The sequence below is a fragment of the Dermacentor silvarum genome, chromosome 3, assembly GCF_013339745.2.
Source record: "Dermacentor silvarum isolate Dsil-2018 chromosome 3, BIME_Dsil_1.4, whole genome shotgun sequence".
Classification (NCBI taxonomy): domain Eukaryota; kingdom Metazoa; phylum Arthropoda; class Arachnida; order Ixodida; family Ixodidae; genus Dermacentor; species Dermacentor silvarum.
In genome coordinates this window covers 76,315,797-76,338,008 of record NC_051156.1, presented here as the reverse complement: position 1 = coordinate 76,338,008, position 22,212 = coordinate 76,315,797, and the positions used below count along the sequence as shown (strand labels likewise).

General features: G+C 47.3%; 1 long non-coding RNA gene across 1 annotated transcript; it reads left to right on the top strand.

The window, feature by feature from the left end:
* The first annotated feature begins 3,922 nt into the window (after window positions 1-3,922).
* LOC125943832 (uncharacterized) lies at window positions 3,923-17,420 on the top strand. Its single transcript, XR_007465923.1, has 3 exons — window positions 3,923-3,976; window positions 14,467-14,547; window positions 17,174-17,420. It is a non-coding gene; the product is annotated as an uncharacterized LOC125943832 (long non-coding RNA).
* Window positions 17,421-22,212: the final 4,792 nt, after the last annotated feature.

Here is a 22,212-nt window from a genome sequence, read left to right as displayed (position 1 = left end):
TCGCGTGTGATTTAGAAAACCGGTTATCCCGCATTGACAGGGTGACAGCGTTTATTAGCGATGGCAGGTTTATGGTTGGCGGGCACGTTTTACGGTTTATCTAGTTACAGGCGCGAGCTTCTGTTTCTTATTATGGCTGGAGTTTGTGTCGTCTTACCTAACACCCAAAGTGTAAGGTTCGAAATACATGCTGATTCCGTGGAGCACGCGAAGCAACGTTTCGGTTGCGGAACACAGCTGGCATAGCTGACTTTAGAAGCCCAAGCGCGTCTGCCTATGTGGCCGTAGTTACGAAGACGTGCCCGTCGTCTATCTCCGTTCTAACACACAACACAACTCGGAAGTCGTAAGCCTCTGCATTTGGGGTGCGCCCACTGAAGAATTAGTTATTTGGAATAATCGCCGATCTCATTTAGCACCCGTTGTTGCATTTTATGCTTGAATTTTTATTGGGTGGCACTGAAAGCGCTGTAATTGTAGAAAAAGAAGTTGTTAGATAAACGTTCCCTGCTCGTGGAGACATAAAGAAAACAATGTTTTCAAAACGGGCGTTCCGAGTGTGTGTGATGACCTCACAATCGTGTGAGTCTCTCGCAGTCTTCACGGATTACTTTTTTTCGGATCTGGTCTGGTTCAGACTCACAAACATTGTAAGAATATCGTTTAGGGGTCAGCTTCAGGCAAAATTCTTGTTCGGGTACGGTTTTATTTTGAGAACTGCGTATTTCTCAACACTAGTAAAACCAGTGTTAGAATATGCACACATAATATGGGACCCATTTTAAAATTACTTAACTGACCAAATTGATAACATCCAGAAATTTTCAGCACGCTTCATCTATTCGGACTACTCACGATACAGTCGCACGACTAGTCCAGTAAAAAGAGCAGATCTTCAACCACTAAGAAACCGCAGAATAATTTCTAAACTTAAATTTATATACCTTCTCTACCATGGTCATTTTAAAAAGCCTTGTTTACGCTACTTACAAGACCCTTTTAAGAGAGAGAGAATAAACTTTAATCCAAAGAGCACGCGAGCGTAGGTTGCTCCTCCGCTCTGCAGTGGGTGGTCCCCTCAGTCCAGGAGTCCAGCGGCCTTAGCTGCCCTTCTCGCTCGATTGACCAGGTTGAGCTGGTCCGTCGAGTCGGAGCTAGACAGCGCTGCCTCCCATTGCCGTGTGGTGGGGTGTGTTATGGGTGTGAGCTATGGTGTGTTTGCGCAAGCCCATACCATGTGGTAAAGTGTTGCACATTAATCACAGTGTGGCACTCGAACAGAACTAACCAATGTAAAACCATCCGCCAACCATTTAGTAGAGTAAATTCACATAAATATTTGTTATTCCCGCAGGCCATCCTTTTTGGAAGAAATTACCGGGCATTGTAGTGAATTGCACGACACTTGACTATTTGTGAAAAACATAGAGAGAATTACATTTTCTGACATGTATTAGTTCACATTCCCGACCAGTTGAGTGGGTTTTTTTTCTACTTTTTAATTTGTTTTATATCTCGTTTCTTTGTAGTATAAATACTACTTCTACAGTCTTTGCGTTTCTACAATGATTGCCTTTGTCTTTATTTGTTTTCATGCTTTGTACTGTTTCTATACTCACAGATGTACCCACTCCTGCTTAGGCCCGGAAAGGGCCTGCAGTATCTGTAAATAAAATAAAATAAATAAATAAATAAATAAACATGACTACAGCACTAAAAATATTTGTGTCGAAATGAGTACGTTATCACCACACTATTGTGAAAAAAGGTAGGCCGCCAAAGAAAACACAGTGTATTCGTCCGATTAGTCTTCGTGGCGAGGGTTGGGGAACACAGGATGGAAACGGCAATTCGCTACATATAACTGGCAATGTATTTTCCAACTGGAATTGTAAACTGTTGGTTTAGCGCGTGTCATGTGTGGTTGTTCTGTTTGTCACTCTCCCGTTTTTGCACCCATCATGTTGAATTTGTTTTGGAAGATGTGTATTAAATAATCTTATCATCCTATATTGAAAAGCGACTGCTTACATAGAAAAAAATGGGGTAAAATATTTCGATTGAAATTCTAATGTGCAGGAAAGAAATACAATTGAAATATGGCGACCTTTTATAGGATGTCGGTGAAGCGATATCACACTTCGATATTTTTATTAGAAGTGCAAGTAAGCTTCCAATGAAAATGCTCTCTCGAGAACAATCTTCAATGGCATCACATTATGGGCCCACACCCATTTCGAGAATCTCTTTCGCAAATATTTTTATCATATTTCGATCAGCAAGTCACTTCTATCAGCGAGAATCATAAATTTATTTGCCCATTCGTTGCTGCTTTCTTCCATAACATTATGATAGCTGTTGTTGCCGTCCATCGACTTGAGATACTGGCAGCAGATAATTGTGCAGATAATTCCGCATATCATTTATAACTGGGCGGCATTGTGGATCCAATTTTACAAGAATTCACCTTCTCTTAAGGAGTGATACCATTTTCTAAGTCTCACAAGAAAGCTAGAACATTAGGCAGCAGTGGGATATTGGTAAGCGAAATTGCCGCTTCAACGAAACAGCCGTGTGATTAGTTTGCTTTGCATTCAGGCAATGCAAAAAGAAGTTATAAAGCGGAACCATATTTTTCAACTTCGGGCAAACGGATCTAAAAAATATTAGCGAAAGCGAAACTCAGCAACCAATCTCAGCGGTATCGCTACAGGCATAACTGTTTGCGTTTTTTCTTTCCGAGTTTTCCAGCCAGTTCCCAGCGTGCTCGCGGAGGCGGCTTTTGTTAGTACCGTGGGTAGTGTGGCTCTACCGTGGGCGTGGTATGCCGTGGTCGCCGGATCAAATCCCGGCCACGGCGGCCGCATTTCGATGGGGGCGAAATGCGAAAACACCAGTGTACTTAGATTTGGGTGCACGTTAAAGACCCCCAGGTGGTCCAAGTTATTCCGGAGTCCCCAACTGCTCCGTGCTTCATAATCAGATCGTGATTTTAGCACGTAAAACCCCATAATTTAATTTAGTGCTGTGGTTTCTTTTAGCACGCAATTTAGATGAGCTATTAGTTTGCTTAGCTTTTCGGATAGCGGCATAGAAAGGCCCGCATAGTGCGCTGATGCTGGAGACGAAGATAAAATTAACGACGGCTTCGAGAGAGGTTCCTCCACTAAAAGTAATATTTTTACTAAAAGACTATCATTTACTTTTGTAATTATGTTTGGTGCTTTTAGCTCTTGTCAGGGGCTGCGCGAAAGTATGAACTATGTAAGATGAAGCTTTGTATTCGTTTTTGCGGTACTTCATATCTTCCGTTGACAATACAGTATAGGCCTCTTTCAATGAGCATCTCGTATATCCTTCATCTCTACTTCTCGATAAATGGAAGTGCTAATGAACGGAACTTAATTTCTTGGTCCGTGAGCTCCCGTTTCACGAGTGTCCAGTGTATCTAAAAAGAGTCCCGAGAACTACGGCCCAATAGGGGTTATTCTCTTTATGACTGAACGAGTGCAAGATTTCTTTTTAAAACGCTTCAATACGTAACTTAACTATTCTAACGCCTGCCAATTCTGTTTTCGATTCATCGTTGACGAATTAAACTAAGCAGAATAATTTGTGCGACACTTACGCGATTGCTTTCTTTCACCGGTATTGTAATTCTCTGTCATTGTGATTAATACGGAGTAGCTGACGCAGACGCACGGCTACCCAAAACACATTTTCTTGAATAAAACGACTGCATAACAGTGCAGAATTGAGGTAGGGTGCATGTATTGCTATCAAATGCTGCTGCGTTAATTACTTCACAATTTTTTTTGCTGTGTCCGAAATATATACAGACTCGTGAATTTACGCTAAATATCCTTCTTTTCGCATTGACAATTATGTATTGACATGAAGATGCTAATCCTTCCATTGTGTATTTCTTTCAGGTGGACCAGTGACATGCTATTACAAAAATTCCACGGTTGGTTTGGTGCGTGCCTAGTAAATTCATATATTCCCTCGTCCGTTGACAAACGCAGCAGCATACCTGTATAATAATAAATACATACAAAAGTTTGTAATACACTAATTGAACGCACGGAAGGCAAACAGAAATCGGTTGACTTCAGTAACTATTCCTGTTCGGAACTCGTTTACTGCGATAGCACACACACACACACTATGCTCCGACGTTGTGCAAAACTTGCGAAACGCCACCCGCTTGTTTTCAAAGGCGAAAGCGCCTACTGCACAATAGCAATAACGCTGGGGCAAAGAAGACACCCCGTTCACGTAAATCCAAGAAAATGAATATTCGTACCTCCGAAATGAATTATAAGAATGAATGATGGCTCAATCGCGCAGCATCTAATGCAGCGCTACCAGTTTTCTACGGCATAAATAGACCGTAGCCACCACTCTCAGCACGTGACGTCAATAAATGGCGCGCAAAATCAGTACAGCCCTAAGCAGAAAGACAAACTATATAACGGAGTGAGCAACTTCTGCTCCGCTCCGAACAAAAGGCTTTGACAGCGGCCATGGCCGTCTTCTCTGAAATGTCTTTGCGATGGAGACAACCTCGTCCGCATCGGCTGCAGCACTGCGTGCTGTGGGCATGAGGTATATGCAGATATGCCATCCCTCTGAGAATATTTGTCAAGTGAAAACGTCCTTTTTTGCAATTCACACACATATTAGTACTTGTTGAGTATCAATGCTCTTGGGGATAATGCGGTGTGTATTTTTTTTATTTACAAATACCCGTAACCCTGTCTTGAAGCTTATGACATGCAGGATTTCATAAGAAAATGCGTAGGAACATTAGACTACAAGAATATAACTGGAAGAAACTAACGCCTAATGGACTGCTTCCAACGCCTCTCCAGCAAATTTTGCAAGCCCCTGAGACCAATTTTGCAGGTAGCCTTAAGGGAAATTACGGCAGCAATCTCTCGTATCATCCATAACCTCAAAGGACCCGTACTTGTATGCCTCGGGCTTCGAAGGTGTGCAATATATTCCTTCAAGTCAAAATAACGAAGAATGTCTCAGAATTGAACGATTTATTTGCTAAGGTTGTACCTCGGTCGCTCGTGAAGCACAGAAGGCGCGGCTTGCCCAGCTTCGGCGCCGTCAATGGGTGAGAGAGAGGCTAGAGGCGGAGTTTACAGTTTCCGAGGCATTTCTCGACAACGCGCTAGGCGTCCTGGAGAGTGACGACAGCCGTAACGGCGATAGTTGCGGCGGCTGGAGCAATGAGACTGGCTGTTTATTTTCGTCATGCGTGCCATCGCTGGTGTTTGTCATTAAAAAAAGAACGCCGCTATTCGGCTAACCTTTCTACCGGCTGTTATGACGCCGCGAAACTGTCGCGCATGTAGCTGTGTGCGACCAATGCCACGAAAGACCCTGCAAGTCCGTTACTGTACATAGTGTGCAATGTTGCGGACACTAGAACTAGTTTTTGTTGTAGCTGCGCTTACACCAATAACTAGATTAGTCTACTTTTTACTAGAAATTACGTGACATTGTTTTTTTTATTTAGGCTCAGTAATCAATGGAAAAAGTTTTAAACTTTAAAGGTAACTTATCACACGGCGATTTATACGTTGCCTTATATTGTCTCGCTTTTCGTTATCTTCCTTTTAGGTTTTTCACTTGCCGCCCGTCGCGGCATCTCAGGCGCAAGCTCACGCTGGGCTAAGCCACGATGTGTGGCCACGACGCTTGACTTCTGCTTTCTGGGGTTTTACGTGCCAAAACCAGTTCTGATTAGGAGGAACGCCGTAGTGGAGGGCTCCGGATAAATGTTGACCACCTGGGGTTCTTTGGCGTGCTAGTACAACGCAAGCAGACGGGCGTTTTTGCACTTCGCCTCCATCGAAATGCGACCGCCGCGGCCGGGATTCGATCCCGCGAACTCGTGCGCACCAGCGCACCGCCTCAGCTGACTGAGCCACCGTGCCGGGTGGCACTTGACGACGAAATGCGCGAAGTTATAAATTCTGATTACCGAACTCCTTGCGTAGATTTCGCGGTATTGAACGCTAAATATGAAACGATGTATACGAACTTCCAAGCGACGGAAAACAGCGCGCAGGGCTGCAGTCTCTGCTCCAGCTCTAGAGTACAAATGCCCGGATATAAGGACTAATTATGAACATTTACCATGCTCTCCTTAACTAGCCGAGAATTATTTGAGTCCCATAGTCCTAGTTTCCTGCAAACTTATTAGACGCAGCATTTTTTTCGGTCTATTATGTTCTTCTACCAGAACCCCGGTAAACGATGTGTATAATGCTTTATAACTATTTCCAGTGCTGAAATAAGTTATTTCTTGGCGTAATGCATCCACAGTTCTCAACTTTCGCCACACATCACCAGACTGAAAAGTTTGAAACTCACACTCAGCTATAAAAAACAATCACAAATTGGGAAAGTGCACCTATATATACATCGAAAGATTTAAACCTGATGTGCTATACATCATTTAAATATACGGCTATTTTAATTATTTGTGACCCGATATTTTTTAAAACGTTCTATAAAAAACGCTTAACCTTGCACTCGGCCGCGGAAAGCTTGAAGCACCGAAGTTGGGCGATCGTAGTCCAGCATTTTCCGGAAGTGCGCGTGAACTTTTCATCTTAATACTCATGATGATGATAATTTCTTTTCGTGGGTCTCGGACTTAAGGCCGTCACTGCGCGTTGCATAGCGCAGCTTGCAACACCGACACCGCGTTCCAGGAGACCCGGCCGCCCCGTGAATGCGTCTCTCCCTCTCTCGCTCTCATAGCGCGCAAAACCTCTTCACTTCGCAGAGAACGAGCGTGCCAACGCGCCAGCTGTGGACGAAGACGACGACGCTCAAACGCAATCATATGGTTCGCATAAAAGCATGTTCTGCAAGCGTGGTTGAAAAAGGGGCTGTTTCGTTCCATGGTCTACAAACTGCCGTTTCTGTCCACATGTTGAAACGATTGATCCTTGTTTTTTCGATTGTAGGGATACCGTGTTCTTCTGGGTAATTATCCAAAGAACACTTTAAAAAGATTTATGTTCATGGTACTTGGCCTACATAGCCTTTGGCGCAGTAGAATGAAAGGTTCAGGGTTCAGCGTGACAGGGTTCAGCGTGACAGGCACGCTGAACCCCCGCGAAGCACTCGGTTGTTTTTTGGGGAATCTGCTTGTTCGTAGTGTGTATACTGCTCAAGAAACAGCGCCGGACTGGATGCCTTTATTGGACGCTTGCGCATGCTTGTCTGGCTTTTTAATATGTACCTGTAACGCCTTGTTGTTTCTTGTGTTGCTGAAGATTCTGCTCCCATGTAATAAAAAAAGTGGCTGTATAGCCTAGTGGTTATGACGCTCGCTTTGGGACAGAGGGCACACGGGCTCGAATCCCACCTCGGCAACAAAGTTTATTTTCTTTCTTGGTAGTTTATTGATACGCACCACAAATTACGGCTGACTTAAACACCTTCGCTGTTAAAACAAATTTCACACAAGCTGTAAACTCTGATATGAAAGTTGTTTCCTTATGATGTCTATCAGATGGAGTTTACGCAACTGTGATAGCTGGTGCTGTGGCAAAGTTAAGGATTTGCTAATATTTTTCTAAGCATTTCAATTCGGCCAACTATGGAGCTCCTGCTTTGCCCAGGAGGCTCTGCGAAAATGGTGGTTAAGAGCCCCCTCTGTCCTGAACTGGGTAGTGCCAAGCTCGGTCGTCTGCTTCGAAAAGCACGTTTACAATATGGACCCGCCACTTTCGGTTGTGTTGTACCTCGGCCTGGAGCGAATATCGGGTGCCAACTATTTTTACAGGGGTGACACGCTGCGTAAAGGCAAGAAATTATGCAACGCCGAATGTACGCCGGTCAAGAGATAAGCTGCGAAGTTTTAGCGCGGTGTCAATCGCAAGCGCAGCGAGACGGGTACGAAGTTGAACTTTAGGTAAGGTTTGCACGCTGCTAGATTCAGGCGCACAAAGGCGAGGAAATGCTTGCTAAAATAAATTGCCAGTAGCGATAAGCAGACATCATGTGTCCGGCACTGCTCCAGCGCTCGACGGTACGCCCCGCGATAGCAGCGGTCTTTCAGCATGCCGCGAAACAGCGCGGGCCTCCTGCAATCTTTGTTGACTGCATGCCGCTAGACAATTAGTTATGCCTGCGCTGTAGTAGCGGCCATAGCTGTCGCTTTAACAACTGGGAAATAACTCATGAAATGCATATGAACTCGCAGTAACAAACGTGCGAATCGCGTGCTGCAGCGCGATCTCGTGCTCTGCTCACTTGATGTATACTTCTTAATGACAGCACTCCAACATCGATCTGCCGTAATCAATACTGCCTTGCTGGCGCTGCGTTAACGTGTTGGCTTGAGGTCGAGGATCCAGAGTGGCCGACGCTCCGCTGCGTGAGGTCTTGAAGGAAAACGGTAGAATCTGACGTTGGGATTCAGGCCTTCTTCCTCGTGGCAGCCCACGACGCAGCAGTAACGAAGGTGACGCGTCTTCGAGGCTGAGCTAGGTCTCTCCGGATCGGCGTCGCCGATTCCTTCTGCTTCCAGCATTACGTCCCACGGCACACGGAGAGTCCGTTTTCGTAAAACTAGGCTGCGGCCAGCTCGCAGCGTGGTCGGCGTGGTCTGTGATAACTGACGAGCCTTTTCGCACTCACAACAGGGCCGAAAAAACTGCGAATCAACGCAAGACTCGGGCTAGTAACGTGCTTCGCCACAGCCAGGGCTCAATACTACGCAAGCTGGTACTACCCAGATAACTTTTCTCGCCGTCACCAGGCGCCTCTACTATACCTCAAACTCTAGCCCAGGAGGCCCATAGTTTAGAAGTATCAGGTCCAATATAAAAATTCGGCTTCCCACAGTCGCTGGAAGTTCGCTCCCTCTCCTAATGCGACAAATTTCATTCAAATTGCTTCAGCGGTTGTATCATGATAACATTTATGCGTTACACATGTATTTGAATAGGGACATCAATGTTGGCCCCAAAGGCAAAGTTTCTTCCTAAACTTTGATTGCACATCACTCATAATGTAGGCCCCACTCCCTACCACATATGATCTCACTAGCATGTCTAGTCTTCATGACACCACACAAAGTGGGCGTGTGACTCCCATGCTCCCGAAAAATAAAGTATGGCACATTTTTTTAACAGCGAATCTGTTTGAGCTGACCGTAACTCCGTTAGTCGTCCGCAAAAAAACTACGCCGGCTATGACGTCACCTCACGCGTTGCCTCGTAACCACCGGCCCAGGTGCGCGCTCCCCTCGCCCCACAAAGACACTGCTCCGCCGAGCTCATGCCAGGTGCGCGCTACTGCGCATGCGCCGTGATGTCATCCCGGCGCGTCTGCGCTCGCCGCCCGCACACTGTGCATACTAGCTTTCGCCTCACTTCCCCTACGACTTCGCCACCAGCTGCGCACTACTGCGCACGCGCCGCGAGTCAGACATGACTTCACGAGCTGGATGAGCTCCTTCCTTCCGTATGAAAGCCGGTGCTCGGCAGCGGCGCGCCAAACGTAGACATGGGGAGACCAAGGAATGTTCGCACGGCCGAAGAAGAAGCCGCTTACGAAGAATCGCGGCGCATTGTTAAGGGAGACTGCCAGCGTTGACGCCGATTGGATCCATCACGGTTAGCCGAAGAAGCCGCTGCAAAACGACGATGACGAGCCAGAGATCCTGAGTACGTCCAGCGAGAAAATGCTAGGGAACGGGAGAGAAAGCGTCGGCTACGAGAAGATCCCGACGTGAGAGTAGCCGAGAACGAACGATACCGATCACCTCCGCTGTGTCTTTACCCTTGCGCAAGTAGTGCAAACTTTCTCACGCCAGCGTTTTCACAGCGAGTGTACATCCGCGGTCATCGAGTGTGACATGTTTATGTTTGCTGTGGGCGCCGACTCCATTCTTGTTAATTTAGTTAGCAAGCGAATGTTTACAAGTCGATACGGCCTTAAAAGTACTGTCCTTACTTCGTATGGCTCTCTGCTAATTTGCTATCGCAACTGATGCTTGGCCTTTCGGGCGAAACTGCGACTTCGTTTGACACAATTTTGACGGGGTGTGGCCCTTGCACGGGACGGACGCTTTTGCACAAAATGGTGCCAGTGCAGCCGGCGGCAACTTGTGCACGCCCCGGATGTACCATTGCGTCAGAGCTCAACGCTCAGATCTCGCCATCTAATATCGGCGCGCGTAAGTACGCAGCGCGCGAAAACTCGCCGATGGGCGGGCGCGGCATCGGGTCACCGAACGGGATTGCTTCGCCGCTGGAATTTTTTTCTTCATATTTTGGGCCGCCACGTTGCGGATGGGGCCCTTACACGGGTGCGGAACTTACCCGAGTCTATAAGGCACTCAGTCGCTCTCCCGGACCGGTAGCGGGGGGCCCCGTATACTTAGCGTGCTACAATCTCTCCAGCGCATTCGGCAGGCCACACCTTGTGTGCTTTCATCGAGCTTCCGTGGTGGCACAATAAATTCTTCGAGCCAGACAGCGCTTTCTACCCTTAAAATTCTCCCAATAATTTCATGAATGCAGGCACACGCTTACTAAGCAATTGAGAGATTCCCCTGGATTACAGAGTCCTGTGTGCGCATCAAGCAAATGTGCCTTTCTGTTCTCGGATTTTTCAGAATTGCTGCTTTATTTATAGCGTTCACTGAGGAAGCTGACGGGCATACCGTAGAGAAAGCGTCCCACTTTTGATGCGAAAGCATTACAGGGAACTTGAACCACTTTAGGAGGTCTCATCGTCTGGCCTCAAAACGTGGGCCGATCCCGAAGGTGGTGTGAAGCGTTACACAGCCTGTCATAGCGCTAGCTGTCACGAGGGAAGAGGAAGAATGCCAGAAACTCGCACTTGATGCACGCGCAAGACGTTTCAAAGAGCGACTGTAGCGCGAGAGGAGCACGAGAGCGATTCTGGCCTGATGTAATAAAGAGAGAGAAAAAACAAGATCGTGGACTAAGGGTTAGAGCAATGAGCGGCTGTGCTGGAAGACAAGGGTTCGATCCCACTATCGGGTCACATATTTCTTCGTAGCACTATGCGCGGGCATCAAGCACTTTTGTGGCGTCAAACAGAAATTTCTACCTGCGTTGAGCGTACGTGAGAGCGTCACACTGCACGCGATATCGCATCTTTGCAAGGTATATCAATACAATTTATATAAACTTCATTTCATTTGCAAGGCCGCACTTTACACACGCAGCCGTCGAGATGTCACGTTCACATTCTTTAACTATGATGCTTAACAGTGTGAGTGGTGCAAACTTCTGGCTTATTTGTTGTTGTTTCTATCAACATTTCCTTACTAAGCACCAGAGGAACAATAAGATATAGCTTTTGTCAGAATGAGATACATGAGTGACGTTTAGCCATCTCTCGCACCGCGATGATAAGGTAAGCATAGTGGACAAAATAGGTATCGTCTTGAGCGATTGTATTCTAAGGCTGCAGGCCAGCGAGCACTTTGTAATAGGCCATGCGCAGTAAATGACTACACGCAAAGGTAGTTATTAGCATAGTCCCTTAATAGCTTTTTTTGGTCACGAAACTCCCGCCTTAGTTTGAAATAGAGCCAGCGCCTACCGCTAGGGGCGCCATAGTAAAAGAAAGGCCACCTAGCCGAGCGGCCGCCGCAGGCGGCAGCAGTATTTTTTCTGCTCTGGTCGCGTTGCGGCCGAAAGCCCAGATTCTTTTCGATTTTATTTACATTATATTTTGTCGTAGCAGTTACAGTATCCAAACTTGAACATCTGAGAGTGTTTTCTAATCGAAATCAAGGCGAGTACAAAAAGTAAACAATCCCGATGTCAGCTGGCGGCTCCGTGTGTCAGCAGACGACGCGCACAGAATTCTTCTTACTGAGCAATCTGTCGGTAGTTGGCCCAACCGGCTTCGGTTAACTATTTTTAAGCCACTTTTATGCGCTGCACAATGAATAAGACATTAGCGGCGTGGCGTTGCCAGTAAATGACAACCTGAGCTCAAGGTCGTGTGCTGTTACTGAATTCCGATTGCACTCGAGCCGTTCAGGCGATGGTGACAGATTCTAATCAGACGTAACAAAATGTTCTATGACGTCAGAATTAGTTTTGAAGAGGTACATGGGCCGATCGTAGCCGTGAATGAAACGCCTGCTTGAAGGGAAGTATTGTCATTTTCGTGTATCGCAAGCTTTGCTAGTTTTCGTGCGTATTATTCAAAATGCGCGACAAACTTTTCAAACGTGATTTTCGTTGTCAATATACCCTATGAAAGCCCAAACGGATTATTATGCCCGTCTGACTCAGCACTGCGCTTATTCATCTCGAACTGGCACAAGCAGAGTGACGAGGATTGACGGTCCGTTACACTCAGTACCATACCTCCTGAGCGAACTGCGACGCATAATAGTATTTGAATCGCTAGCTTTCTTTGAAGTACACGTAGCCGTTGTAACTCGCGAAAATTCGTACGTTAAATAACATTTATTTTCAGTTTCACTCAGCACTGCTGTAGTCTAGAGCTCAAAAACTATCTGAAAGTTGTATTGACACAGAAAACTGACATCTCGTTTTCCTGTTGCACTAGGTTCCTAACGTTCCATCTATCAAGGCTGGAAGCCTACTTTGTTTCAGGAAGCTAAATTACTTCTGTGGCATGGCCCTATTGTGAGCCGCGCAGCGCTGAAGTGTAAGAAACCTTACATTTGGGAAGGTTTCTAACATGGAATTTGTTGCCACCAGATTTGGTTGGCCGCAAGACTGCGGATTTATGTTATGAATGTTTGTGCCCACCGCAATAATGGCAACAAAAGCGCTGAGGGTAATTTCAAATAAAAAAGTAATGTTAGAATTCTCAATAGCTGTTGCTATCAGCACGCGAAATCCTTAGGCAACAACTAAAAGTGGCTATATGAATAACTTGCCGTCTATAAATATGAACACACAGACAGTGCAATCATAGCTACAGGTAATAATGATGTGATTGTTTCAACTAGAACAAAGATTTTATACGTGCATATATGTTCTCATGCAGGTACTAATAGGCACCGGTTTTATTTGCAATCTATAAATGCAACAAATCCTGTAAACAGAACTGGCTACTGAGAATCACACACACACACACACACACACACACGCACACGCACACACACACACACACACACACACACACACACACACACACAGAAACGCAAGGAATGGCAGTAGGCCTGAGGCGCGGCTAGTCCCTCGGCAACGATATGGCCTCACCGTTTATCGTGAGATTGTCCGTACGGAGATGGATGATGGCTCAAAGTGCTTCGCGCACACACGCACATGCTTGGACTCGAAGCTGAAATCGTCCGTTTCTTGCCTTGTTATGGCTCGTTTCCAATTCACGAAGTGCTCACGAACACTCGGCATGCAAAATAGCGATACCTTTCGGTAGTGCCTTTGCAGCCGGAACGGCCCCCCGGTACACAACACCTGAACGACATCGTCAAGCGAACGTGCCACTTCAATTGTAGAACGCCACAACTCGGATCTTGCCTAAAACTCAATCACAAATATAAAGTACGCGCCCAAACTTTCAGCCCACGCCGGCCGCATCTTCAGTCTCTCGGCGTTTAACACGGAGAAAGGTGGCCTCTCAGCTGCGGTGGCGCCGCAGCGCGGCGGCTTCATGCGACATTTCAAGCTCTCCCGTAGAGTGATGGCGGAGTTTCGTGACCAGAAAAAGTATTGAGGGACTATGTTATTAGTTACACACGTAGTAGTTCATCCTTATTATTTCAATATCGTTCCATTGGCACGCAAGATTTGAGCCGTGCCGCGCAATATTGTGGGTGAGCTTGGAAGGAATGGCTGAACACGGGAGATGTTGCCGGCCAACGGGCCTCTGTAATGGCGACCAGAATACCAGTTCGTGGACACTCCCTGCTGTTAAGAATAAATGTTTCTTTATTATATAACCCATCAAATAGAGCTAGCATTGTTAACAGTAGTTGTGAAGTGGTGTTCTCAGTAAACTTAATCGCAAAGATGTAACACGCTATCATGGTCTTTGCCGAACGTCCCAGTGCGCGCCGTGAAGGTTCTTGTGGTTCTGCTGCATGCTCTTGGATTTGACATGCTTATGTTGTGGCACTCTACATTGTGGAAAATGAGCCTGCCGCAAGTGCAGGGTTTTTAGGTGAAACGAGTTGAATGGAGGGTGTAGACAGCATCTGAGCCTTTCTTCACAGTTTCTAAAGACACGCGGCAGAGTTGCGCATGAATAGATTGAGCGCGCTCCTTTTACCCTGCTTCCGTGTAGCACTTTCTTGCATTAGACAAGCACTAAAACATATCGTTTCTCATAAAGATTGTCTATAGAAGTGGAAACGGCAAGTTTGGAGTACTTCCAAAACATAACAAGCCCAGAATATTCAGATGGTACAATAACTCTCACTTTTGTCTTTCTTTCATTCAGTTATCAAGAAATTGCACTGATCCTTGTACCAATGGCACATCACAATGGAATCAGACCTCCCATGACAATGCTACATGTTTCGTGAGTACCTTCTGCAACGTCTTTACATACCCTGAAACACTACTCTTTCGTAATATTCAGGTTTAGTTCTTGAGTGTTTAGAGCAGATTTGCGTCTAATACTGTTACTTGGCACTCAAGAGAAAGCTTTATCGAGTATGATTGGATCTTTAGCCTTATTGTGCGAAGCAACCATGGGCATCATAAATCACAGATGCATGCAAACACTTCGCGCTACAGACATCCCCTGTTCGCAGACAGTGCGTAATTATAAATGGGCTTTCACTCGTGGCTATGCAGAGCTAATATTTATAAAAACACACTGAAAACACACTAGAATTTTGAAGCAAATTTTGAGTGGAAAAGAAGCGGATGTCGCAACAATTCACTGCATTACAGCAACCATTAACACTTGCCATAAAGTGGCAAAGGTCGCAAAAAATTGCGATGTATTTTAGCTGAAGAGTCCCTTTCGACTAAGCAAAAATTGGAGGACGCTTAAGCTTCGCCTTTAAAAGTAGAACGTGATAGCGTTAGCGGGACCCGTTCGCATCGCATCGCTCGCATACAGCAAGTAGGCTTCATTCACTGCAACACCTGATCGTGAGAAAGTCAGCTTACAAAAACCAAGCTTACACCAACCCCCTTAATGTAGGCTTCACTTTTAAACAGAAATGCATTGCTGGAAAGACGTTTTTCCAGGGGCAATATAAGTGGTCTTTTTAAAAATGTGAAAGCCCTAGCACCTTTCTTTATTATTTTGCTATTGCCGCGACGCGCACAGGTATGATAGAAAAGCTGGAAAATGGGTTTGTGTTTGAGTTTCCTCGTACCAGAATTAGGTTTCCTCGTACATTCAAATTACACTCCGACGCCGATTGGTAAACAATCCGACGGTGAATCCGACGCCGATTGGTAAAGTCGTACTTTACCATTTTTCTGACGCATTTTACTGTGAGAAACTCAATTTTGGTTCACCAAAACCTTGCACCACATGGAGGGCCTGTGCGGTCGCGGTGGGAGGGGAGGAGTTTCTCCGCCACCCGCATTGCACGCCGACGCCGGCTTCCGACGCCGCATTTTCTGCGACACGGGTCCCCAAACGTTAAAAAGAGGCAGAAAGCTGACATCGGCAGTTGCGCGATGCTACACTGCACAACATTTATTAGAAGCCCGTTGCGGCAGAGCTTCAGCAAAGTTTCATTTCATTAGTAAAGACTTGTGCTAGGGCGACGTGGTTTTTTTTCGCATTTTGACGAGATCTTGCCCTTGAACCGGAGCGGGCCACTTGGGATATTTTTCCAGTTAGGAGTCCCGTGAACTTGCACGCTTTCCCACAGAATGCCTTCCTCGATTTGTTTGTTGCAGCACTTGTCGTCGACGCCGGTGTTGGTGCCGGCTGCTCACTTGCCGTGCTCCTCGGCCTAACCTTAACCTTAACCATGATCTTAACCTCTTAACTTTGATCCTGAATGCAGCGTCGAACGCCATACAACAGTTCCTTTACATTATGGACACCCGGCCGGCAGTTGACCGATTAGCCGAAGGAGCTGGCTCAGCTGGCTGCAAAAACTAACCGCACAAAGAAAACATGATGCCTGCGCCTTGCCCACTGCAACGCAGGGACTCGGAGGAGCCGGTCCTGTGGCCACGTACGTTAGTCCGATGCCGAGCGCAGCTCTTGCTATCTCGTAACGGCGCGCTAATTACGGTGCCCACCGAAAGTAGATGACACTTGCGCGCGGAATCAGAGCACCGAACCCGATTGGTGCTCGGTTCGAATTTGTTTTTCATATTTCGGGCTGTAAGTTCGCATGCGGCCCATACATGGGTGCGGCCCTTACTCGAAATTACAAGATAGTTACAAACGAATAATTTCTCGTGGAAACGGTTGTGGTAAATGGTGGCCCTGCCTGTTTCCCGCGGGCGTGCAGGATAGCAGTAGTTTTCAAGAAATACTAAAGCTTTAGAGAAGAGGCAACTCATAGTAATTCCTCCTCTTTTCTACATATTGTCAGAGTTCCGAGAGTGCCATGGCATTGCATTGAAATGAAAGTATGATGCGTTACTGGTCGCTCAATCTGCTGCACGACCACGTCGGCCACACTGCATTGCCAAATATGCTATGATTTTTTTAATGAAAGCGGCCGAAATGCAAGAGAGCTGGTGTGTTCTTATTGATAGGCAGGGAACAGCCTTTTCAGAGTGCCTATTGGGGCAAATCGGAAGGTGTATTTCGCAGTAAATTTTTTCCGCAGAAAAGGAACCTTGTTGCAGCCTTCTTTTACGGTGCAATAAGATTGCTAAAGTTTTAGTCTTGAGAGCCATATTCGCATTTAGTACCTTCTCCTTTTTCAAAAAGGGCCTAGACTGTAAAACAATAAGAAAATGCTATTGCCGCAAGAACGCTTTCATTTAGTTACCATTCACAACAGCAGAAAAGCTTATCGGCGTCACAACGTCGCGTTATATTTGCATACATATTGACCAATGTTGGAATCGGTCATTACAACAGGCTTTCCCATTTACGGCCACGCAAATCCGAGAGCACAATTTAGAGCGGGTGTGTTAAAAAGTGTGAAAATTTCTTTAAACTATGGTGGAAACAGATGAGTTGCTGGAACTAAACAATTTTATTTCTCTTTTAGACCGGCCTACCAACGTTATTAGCAACTCTGGGAGAAGTCGAAACGTACAACTGCACTTTGGGGAAATGCAAAAACGGAACTTGCATCCCAGATGGTACATACGCCAGCTGCTGGTAACGGAAGCAAGAAGAAACATGAGGTTACTCGCCCCACAGGCTGAAAACACCACGTGTTAACTAAATCGGCGAATAATATTATGTAGAAGCACTTTACCGGTAGCTGTGGTTTGGTAATATGAAATAAATTTGACATTGGGTGAGAAACGGTGGGGTGTCCCATTAAAACACAAATACTGCTTCGCACAGTACACCACGTACCAATGTGTATTTTTAAAGCGTTCGCTGCAATCTTCTACCTAAGTGCAGTGATGTATACTAATGCATAAACACCTTAGACCGAACAGAACATTCCACTCGGAGACATGTCTTTGTTCACAAAAGTCAGCGAATAAAGTTCAGGAGAACTTGGTAAATGAATGAAATATATATACATATATATGTATGATGGATATATATATATATATATATATATATATATTGTAGTGGGGAATATGCATGTAGGCGCCGTGGGCATTGCCATCACTTCGGCGCGAGACCCGAGCTCGAGCTACGGATGCCAACAGCTAGGACTGTGCCTACAAATCTACTTGCGATCCCTCGGACGAGTCTCAATAAATCCCCCTTTCATTTGGTGGAAGTGCTGGGTAACCTCGAAAACTGGAACTCCGAAGCCCGACGCTCCCCACTGCTACGACCATGCCTGACGACACCGCCCAGGAAGATACACCTCAGCCTCCAGCGGTCATCGTTTCTGGTGTGTTGGGCCAGCGTGATCCTGCCGTCTTTAGCGGCACCGATGATCATGACGTGGAGGATTGGTTGTCATCGTACGAGCTGGTAAGCCGGCACAATAAGTGGGACGACGCCAGCAAGTTGCATAACGTGTTGTTTTACCTTACCGGCGTCGCGAACCTCTGGTTCCGAAACCACGAACACGATTTCACCACATGGACTGCATTCAAGACCAGTTTTGCAGAAGTGTTCGGGCGTCCCGCTGTGCGCAAGCTTCGCGCTGAACAACGCCTACGTGGGCGCGCGCAACTTCACGGTGAAATGTTCACCAGCTATATCGAAGATGTCATTGACCTGTGTAGGCTGGTGAATTCGTAAATGGCTGAACAGGACAAGATAAAACACATTATGAAAGGCATTGATGAGGACGTCTTTCAAATGTTGTTAGCGAAGGATCCGCGTAATGTGGCTGACGTCATCAACTTGTGCCAAAGTTTTGACGAGCTACGGAAACAACGCATCTTAGCTCGACGCCCACCACCCACGGAAGATTCGCTAGCAGCATTGGTTATTGGCGACAACCAGACAACTTTGCTGACTCAGATAAAATAATTTGTGCGGGAGGAGGTTGCGCGACAGCTCTCCATTTTGCCGACCACGGAAAAGCCTTCTCACTCTTTGGCTCCAGCCATCCGGCAGATGATTCAAGAGCAAGTGACCGAAGCTCTTCCATCTTCGTCTCAGCCGGATCCTGTGGCCGCACCTCTGACGTATGCTGTGGCGGCTGCACGGGCTCCTCGCCTACCGGTGTTCTCTCCTCCGCCTTCAGCGCCTCGCCCGCCGCTGTTCTTTCCTGCGCCTTTGCCTCGGCAGCCGGCGGCTCACTTCTTCGGTGCACAACAGCAGGATACAAATCCTTGGCGCACTGCTGATAACCGCCCCATATGCTACGCCTGCGGCACCCCGGGACATGTAGCGCGCTTCTGCCGCCAGCGTTTCCCGGCCTTCATGGGCACCACGCGAGCCCCCAACTACGGATTCCGACCATTTCGTATGCCACAACAGCCGCCACCGGAAGTCTACGTTGCTGATGACGTACCAGCTCCGGAGTACCAGCCCTTTGGTGCTCCGCGCTCGCCTTCCCCTCGACGCCGCTCCCTCTCACCTATGCGTCGTCGGCCCAGCGCCAGTACTGAGGCGGAAAACTGATTTCCGCAGTTCCTGAGGCACGAACTGCGTCGTCGTCGGAAAATCGAAGTCCTCGCTTCTCCCCCGCTAACGTTATTGAAGTGTCAGTGGATGGCATCAAATCTTTTGCGCTCGTCAATACAGGTGCCGCCATTTCCGTGATTAGCGAAAAGCTTTGCCGTTTATTACGTAAAGTGACCATGACGCCTTCGGTAATATCGCTTCGAACAGCCACCGCTCAACAAGTTCAGCCCGTCGCTATGTGCACTACCAGGGTGCTGATTCGAGACATTTTGTACTCGATTGAATTCTTTGTGCTAACCTGTTGCTCCCACGATATGATTCTCGGCTGGGATTTTCTGTCGCGCCATCATGCCGTCATTGACTGTGCACGTGCTGAGGTTCAGTTCTCCGTTCTGTGCGATTTGCCAACTCACGAATTGCAAGTTCCTGATGTTAGCAGGATCTGTGTAGCTTCGGATGCTGACCTTCCTCCACACAGTGCTGTATTTGTCCCTTTTTCATGCACATCGCTTGCCGACGCAACGGTCTTGTTCAAATCCGCTGCCACCTTCAGTCGCCGCCACCTTATATCGTTGCCTTTCGCCCTCCTCACGGTTCACCATGGTGCTGCGGAAATACTGGTTTCTAACCCAAATTCGCATGTTTTGGCTTTGCGCTGTGGCGAGACTATTGGCACCATCCAGACTGTGGACGATGACGTTATTGTGTCTTTCCCTGGTGCCGAGGACCAGGCTACAACTAACGTAACAGCACTGACGCCCCATGTCCCATCTGACCGGATCTCACCAGATGTTTTTTGTCGCTCTATTGCCGATGACCTCGACCCGACACAACGTGAGCACCTACTTACCCTTTTAACTGACTTTCACGCCTCTTTTGACTTGAACCAAGCGTCATTAGGCCGCACAAGTACCGTTTCTCACCACATTGATACGGGGCGACACGCACCATTACGCCAGCGACCGTACCGCGTGTCATCCACCGAGCGTCGTGTCATTACTGAGCAAGTTTTGGACATGCTTGAACGTGGCGTTATCAGACCTTCATGTAGTCCTTGGTCGTCTCCCGTGGTACTGGTTAAGAAAAAAGATGGCTCGATTCGTTTCTGTGTCGACTATCGTCGCCTTAACAAGATTACACGAAAAGATGTCTACCCTCTACCGCGTATAGATGACGCCCTGGTTTGTCTACATGGTGCCGAATTTATTTCTTCTTTGGACTTGCGATCGGGTTATTGGCAAGTCCCGATGGATGAGTCCGACCGCTCGAAGACAGCTTTCATTACGCCTGACGGCCTGTATGAATTTACGGTGATGTCATTCGGCCTATGCAATGCACCTGCGACATTCGAAAGAATGATGGACAATCTTTTGCGAAACCTCAAATGGAAGACGTGTTTGTGCTACTTAGACGACGTAGTAGTTTTCTCCCCTGATTTCACCACTCACCTCACTCGTCTACGCGAAGTTCTGACTTGCCTTGCCACCGCCGGATTTCAACTTAACTTGAAAAAGTGCCGCTTCGCAGCCCGCCAGTTGACCATTCTTGGTCACGTCGTTTCCAAAGACGGCGTCCGCCCCGACCCTGACAAGCTTCGTGCTGTCGCAGAATTTCCGCGGCCGACTACAGTGAAAGAGCTCAGAAGTTTTGTCGGTCTCTGCTCTTATTTTCGTCGCTTTGTGCGCAATTTCGCCTGCATCGTCGCACCTCTGACGAGGCTCCTGGCTGGGCCTGGTGACCTTCGTGATTGGACTCCGGCATGTGAACAAGCCTTCATCGCTCTGCGTCGTCTACTTACCTCACCGCCCATTCTCCGTCACTACGACCCGAGTGCTCCGACCGAAGTTCACACGGCCGCCAGCGGCGTTGGTCTTGGAGCCGTCCTTGCGCAACGCAAGCCTGGCTTCCCGGAATATGTGGTTGCCTACGCTAGTGGTGCCCTCACAAAGGCAGAAACCAATTACTCTGTAACAGAAAAAGAGTGTTTGGCTATAGTTTGGGCTTTAAGCAAATTTCTTGCAAATACCTTGGAGACTGGTGCTACATTGCAGAAGTACAACTACAACTTCAAAGTGTGTGTTAGCCCCCCCCCCCCCTCACTCTCGCCGCTGCCGTTTCGTGGCAGCGGCTCGAGCCCTCTTCTCAACAACGCATATCCACGAGGTGAATGATGATGAGTGGTCGAAGCACCGGGGGATAATTCGGGCAAAACGCCGGAAAAGTTCTCTAGAAACCGGAAGCAGGCTTGCGGAACCGGAAGAGGAGGCGGAACCGGAAGCGGAAGCCGGCTTCCGGAAGCCGGAGCTTGGCGTACATGCGCAGTAGGGGTGTGGACGCCGCACGGCGGATGGGTGGATGGAGGGAGGGAGTGACATAGCCCCGACCATAAGCTGCTTCACATTTAAAGTTCATGAGATAGGGGCACCTTGCCAGTTGCGCAAGTTGGCCGACGGCTGGTTTAGAACCATTTTCCATCAGCACAGCAGCTCGATGCGCGACCCATTAGACCATTGAACATCCGCTCCCAGTGACCAAACATGGCGGGAAAATAGTTAGACACACATAAATATATAGATAGACAGATAGATAGACAGGCGGACAGCTAGTCAATGAGACCACAGAAAGTGCGTGAAGTACACGGCGTGCCCAGCTCCAGTTTTGTCTCTTGATGTCAACTAGAATATTGGCAATCCCCGTTTGCTCTCTGATCTACATCACTCCCTTCCTGTCTCTTGAAGTTAGGCCGAACATTTTTTTGTTCCATTGCTCTTTGTGCGGTCTTTAACTTGTTCTCGGGATTCTTTGTTAACCTCCAAGTTTCTGTCCCATATGTTAGCACCGGTAGAATGCAATGATTGTACACTTTTCTTGTCAACGAAAGGGGTAAGCTCCCAGTAAGGATTTGGTAATGCCTGCCGTATGCACGCCAACCCAATTTTATTATTCTGTAAATTGCCTTCTCATGATCACGGTCACCTGTGAGTAATTAACCTAGGTAAACGTGCTCCTTTGCAGGCTATAGAGGCTGAGTGACGA